A 6000-nucleotide genomic window follows, 5' to 3' on the forward strand; every position below is an offset into this window, starting at 1 on the left:
GTGGGATAACAATAAGTGACTCGGAGCGTGCCCCGTGTCCCTAATAAGATGATGATGATGATATAAGAAAAAGAAACGCGCGGGATAGTAATAAGTGACTCGGGACGTTGCCCCGTGTCCCTAATAAGAAGAAACGCGCGGGATAGTAATAAGTGACTTGGAGCGTGCCCCGTGTCCCTAATAATAATAAGAAGAAACACGCGGGATAGTAATAAGTGACTCGGGGCAGCAGCCAGTGACTCGGAGCGTGCCCCGTGTCCCTAATCAGGGACTGACTACCTGATATCTGCTGTTTTCTCAAATTGCAGCCTTTTTCAATTGTCCACTGCTTCGCCATAGTTTCTCCTAGAGACTTCATTCAAACTTTAAAACGTAGATAATTTTGTCGGCTTAAACACACCCTGTGTCCCTTTCAAAATTTCCCAGAGGGAATTTTCTAGTTATTTTTCATCCTCCTCCAAATGTTCGTCCCTTAACTCGTCCCGCAGCTTTGAGAAAACCCTCGCAAATTATATATCAAAACGTGCGTATTGTTCGGGATCGGTGTGCTATTACTTTTCTCAAATTTAGTTTGAGAAAAGTCTCTTTCGACGTGAAAAACTGCGATAAATTTCCCATAAGAAATGAATGGGGGAGTTCCTCAAATTTCAGCCTTTTTCAATTGTCCGCTGCTTCGCCATACTTTCTCCTAGGGACTTCATTCAAACTTTAAAACGTAGATAATTTTGTCGGCTCGAAATGACCCTCGGCACATTTTGATATCTCTTACGGTTTTTGAGCTATGACCATCGAAGACCGACGGAAGACGCGAACAACTGCGAAGACTTTCCCATAAGAAATGAATGGGGAAATTTCCTCAAATTTCAGCCTTTTTCAATTGTCCGCTGCTCGGCCATACTTTCTCCTAGAGACTTCATTCAAACTTTAAAACGTAGATAATTTTGGCGGCTCAAAATGAACACCGGCACATTTTTTGATATCTCTTACGGTTTTCGAGCTATGACCATCTGAAGACCACCAAGTTTCTCACAAAAATGCTCAGAATTTCTCCCATTACAAACTCTCTGTATTACACACATACCTCGTATCAGAGTGTACTATAGATCATCGGACTCCCGAGAACTTCCTGAGTCCGACCATCTCCTCGTTTTATTCCTGAGACAACAACTTTTCGTTTTATGGCGATCTAAAGACAGGAGGCATTTCTGCTTTGCTCACAAAACAGCTCTGAATTTTAACATGGGACTTAATGGGAGAGCAGGAGGGAGCTGGCTGCACAAAAAGTCTCACTATTTAAATTCAGTAAGTCTCTCGGCTTTTTCGAGGGCATCGCATGAAAGAAGACAAGTTTGTCTACAAAATATCCAAAAATTATGTGTCTCCTATTCACCGTTTGGATTTTACGGCAATTTTAGAAAACAATTTCAGGCGATTTCTCACCGGCTGTCTCACTCTAAGTGATGACATCACCCACTGTAGGGGGAGAGATTCTGAGCATTTTTTGAGAAACTTCATGGTCTTCAGATGGTCGTAGCTCGAAAACCATAAGAGATATCAAAAAATGTGCCGAGGTTCATTTTGAGCCGACAAAATTATCTACGTTTTAAAGTTGAAATGAAGTCTTTCGGTGAATGTATGCCTAAGCTACAGACGTTTGAAAAACTCCAATTTCAAGCTTTATTTTTTCGCCCATCCCATTCATTTCTTATGGGAAATTTGAGAAAAGTAATAGCACACCGATCCCGATCAAACCGCACGTTTTGATATATAAACTATTGCAACTATTTCATAGCTGTAGGAGCCAGTGACTCGGGACGTTGCCCCGTGTCCCTAATAAGAAGAAGAAGAAGAAGAAGAAGAAACGCGCGGGATAGTAATAACTGACTCTGAGCGTGCCCCGTGTCCCTAATAAGAAGAAGAAACGCGCGGGATAGTAATAAGTGACTCGGAGCGTGCCCCGTGTCCCTAATAATAAGAAGAAGAAACACGCGGGATAACAATAAGTGACTCTGGGCTATGCCCCGAGTCACTGGCTCCTGCAGCTATTTCATAGCTGTAGGAGCCAGTGACTCAGGACGTTACCCCGTGTCCCTAACTACCTTAATGATTATTCTATTCATTACTTTGACAGTATTCATTTTCACATAGCATACAAGCAAAATCAATCACAGGCCCATTGCTTATAAAGTTATGCTTACAGCAGAATCACCTATCCACGTAATAAATGTTGTAATGCTACAACCTGCAGCGCAACCATTACCCCTTGCCATCACTGCTACAGTGCTCTGTACTAGACAAAAGAAACTTTATTGTTTTTGCCATTATGAAAAATGCAAATGCATAATGGTTTTTGATGGCTCTACTCGTACTGGAACCAGTCTTTATGCTAATAAGGACCCTCTGTGCTGAAGGACATGCCTAATGAGATGTTTGTTTGTCCATCTTTATACAATCCACTGTCCAATGCAGTTAGTTAAGCTCATTCAACGTGACCTAAATAAAACGTAAAAGTGATTCAAAAACTGCTTTTGGCATTGCAATAATCATGAAATACCACACAACCAGATTACTCCCCATTCTCATTCAATTACATATACTACAAAGGAGCAGATTCAGATATGATTTGGTATTGGACATCACTGCATGGGCTCAGAAACACTTCTAAAAACAGTTGTCTCTGAACACAGTTCATCGCTGCATTAGCTACACTAACTGAAATACAGCAAACAAGAGTCCAAGCACAACGTCACACCATTGAGATCACAACATCTCTTTTTCAAGGAAGAAATGGCCAAGATAGCAGCACCACAGTGTTTCAAGCCGCATACATGTATTTAAAAAAAAACACACACAAAACAAAACATACAGTATTAACTGGCATTACAGTACTTGAAAGCACATACATGTGAACATTAAAAGTACAAAAACAAAACATACGTTATCACTCACAGAATCATATATCTAAGAAGACAAATAGAAGGAAGAAGATCTAGTTAAAGGAGATTACAGGTGAGCCAGCATAGCAAATCTGCCAAGCAAAAGTGGGCCCAAGAGGTGCAGAAACATGGTCTGGCAATGACTGCATTTATACGATTTATCTGATATCACTGGATTGGTGTTGTTCCTACAGTATCTGCTCCAGGACCATCATTGCAGCTGACCAAAAAGTGACAAAGTCTGCATAGGGAGCAGATCATGGTGGATGAATGAATTATGAATGAATTACGACAAATATATATTTCATGGGTGTGCCAGAACCTGGCAGTGGTTCGGAGGGGAAATGTTCAACAGACTCTCTCTCTCTGTTCATGGCAGTCCGTAGGTCTGACTGTCCAAACAGCCTGCATCTGACATTCTCCCCTGTGTACCTACATTGGCTTAGATGAACTTGTAATTTCCTCTGGCTACAGCCATGAGGACAATTGAAAATCTGAATTTGTTGTAGTAGTAGGCACTTTCAGGTGCTTCCAGACTCAGCAGGGCTTGTTTGCCAACTCTGACGCCTCCTCGCCCAGTCCATTAAAAGACAAGGCTCATCAGTAGGTAGGAGGCTACTGGTGAGCTGAGCCCTTTTTAACCCCCCACTCTACTAACCCCTGATCCAGGCACAGTTTTTATTGATAATGAGTGGATGCCAGTTTCATGGATTATGACCTGGCAAAGCAGCTGCTGCATGGCTCTGCAGCTTTTCCTCATCTCCTGGTGGCTAATGCCTTGGACAGCAGAATGTTGTTTCGGGTCACTCATTGCACCAAGCCTGTTGATCTCCGGTTATCAGAACCACTCTGAATACAATTTCTTCCCCCTCATCCACTCACCACAGACAGCTCTCATTCTGGGTCATGGCTTTGTGTTGGGATAGGTTAACTTTACCTGTCTGCCTGTTAACTACTGCCTCTCTCCCTGCCTCTCCCATGTCAATTGAGAGTCTTTCCAATTTCCCAGATATCTCTGCAGTTCTTCCAGTTTACACAGGCCTCTACTTCTTTGCCACCACATTGTCCTACAACTGTGCCATCAATCTGCTTCCAGAGGCTTGACCACCCAAAGGGCATCTAAACAGTATTTTGGGACCAGACAGAGAGGCCATGGAGGAGTACATCCATGGATAGAGAGGCCACCATCTTCACAAAGCTCACTCTGAGAAATGCTTATCACATGGTAATGATTAGGGAAGGGGATGATTGGAAGACCACTTTCTGCACACCTAGTGATCACTTTGAGTACCTTGTAAAGCCTTTAGGTCTGACCAGTGCGCTACCCGTTTTTCAAGCCCTTGACAAAAATGTACTTTGGGACATGCTTAACTTGTTTGTGTTTGTGTATCTTGATGATGTGTTTATCTTTTGGTCTGGGCAGGAACATATCCAACCAGACAGTCTATTTGTAAAAGCAAATAAGTTTGTTTTCCATGTCCCAATGGTGTCTTTCCCGGCTCTATTGTGGCAATGGGGAATATCCAGATGGACCTTTCCAAGGTTAGTGCAGTCGCTGAGTGGCCCCAACCCTGTTCTTGCAAACAGTTGCAGCGTTTCCTGGTATTTGCTAACTTTTAAAAGTTTGCAACCCAAGTCCCATTGGTGCTCCTATCCATGCTCTCACTTCTCCAGGAACCAGCTTCCAGTAAACCTCAGGTGCAGAACACGCCTTCCTCTGCTTACTTTTTTACAAAACTCTCTCTGGCTGAAAGAAACAATGACGTGGGCAACCGTGGGCTCTTTTTTTATGTGATTTAAGTTCTCCCTCTGCTATCGTCAAGGCTGCAGGAACATCAAACTGGATGCTCCTGGTTATATGAACCTGATGCTCCTCCCAGAACTCCATCCACCATTCTGCCTCCCCTCTGTTACTGATGTCGCAGGATATCAGTAACACTATCCCTGGAGAGGAGGAGGTACGGAGAGGGGATGCAGTTGGTGTTGAGGTCAACAGGCCAGCCAAGGAGAGAAGCATGGAGCAGAAAGCTAGAGTTAGGTGGCCAAGGGCTAATGATAGCAAAGAGTGGGAGGCAGTTGATAGAGATTTATCAGTCATATTAAGCAGGCTTAGAGGAGATGTAGTGGAGAAATTGGATAAAATTGGAGATGTGATCTACTCCTATGGTCGAGAGAGATTTGGCGTGCTTGTCAAAAGGAAAGGCGAGAGGGTGCAGGTCGGCAAGTCTAGGTGGCAAAGAGAAATAGAGAAGTTAGTAAAGGAAAGGAGGCAGTTAAGAAAGCAGTGGAGGAAGGCGACAGAAGAAGAAAGGGAGGGAATTAAGGTGTTGCAGGAGGAACTGAGAAGCAGGTTAGCAGTACTCAGAAGGGCAGAACACCTTAGGGAGAAGAGAAAGAAGAAGGAACGTGCAAGGTCAGCATTTTTTAGGAACCCCTTTAATTTTGTGAAAGGCTTGTTTAATCAAGAAAAAGGAGGGCAACTTAAGGCAACGAAATCAGAGATTGAACAGTATTTGAAGTCGACGTATTCAGATTCAAAGGAGAATAGGAACATAGGTCTTCCACCTGACATGCCACCATTAGGGGAAGTGGAGCAGGAGATGGATGTGAGCCCACCTAGGTGGAGAGAAGTGGTGGAGGTGGTTAGGCGTGCAAAGGCTTCTTCGGCCCCAGGGCCTAATGGAGTCCCCTACCGTGTCTATAAGAGTGCACCTGGCATCTTAAGGACACTATGGAGATACCTGAGAATAGTTTGGGAGAAACAAAGTATTCCAAGAGCATGGCGCAGGGCAGGAGGTGTCTTCATCCCTAAGGAGAAGGAGTCATCGGACCTTAGCCAGTTTCGGATGATTTCTCTCCTAAATGTTGAGGGAAAGATTTTCTTTAGTATCGTAGCACAGAGGCTGGCTAAATACTTAGAAAGGAATGGTATGATAGATACGACAGTGCAAAAAGCAGGGATACCAGGATTTGCGGGATGCTAAGAGCATACTAGCATGATTTGGCATCAGATTCAGACAGCTAAGAGGGAGAAAAGAGACTTGAATGTTGTATTTTTAGATCT

The sequence above is a fragment of the Chelmon rostratus genome, chromosome 13 (assembly GCF_017976325.1).
Source record: "Chelmon rostratus isolate fCheRos1 chromosome 13, fCheRos1.pri, whole genome shotgun sequence".
Classification (NCBI taxonomy): domain Eukaryota; kingdom Metazoa; phylum Chordata; class Actinopteri; order Chaetodontiformes; family Chaetodontidae; genus Chelmon; species Chelmon rostratus.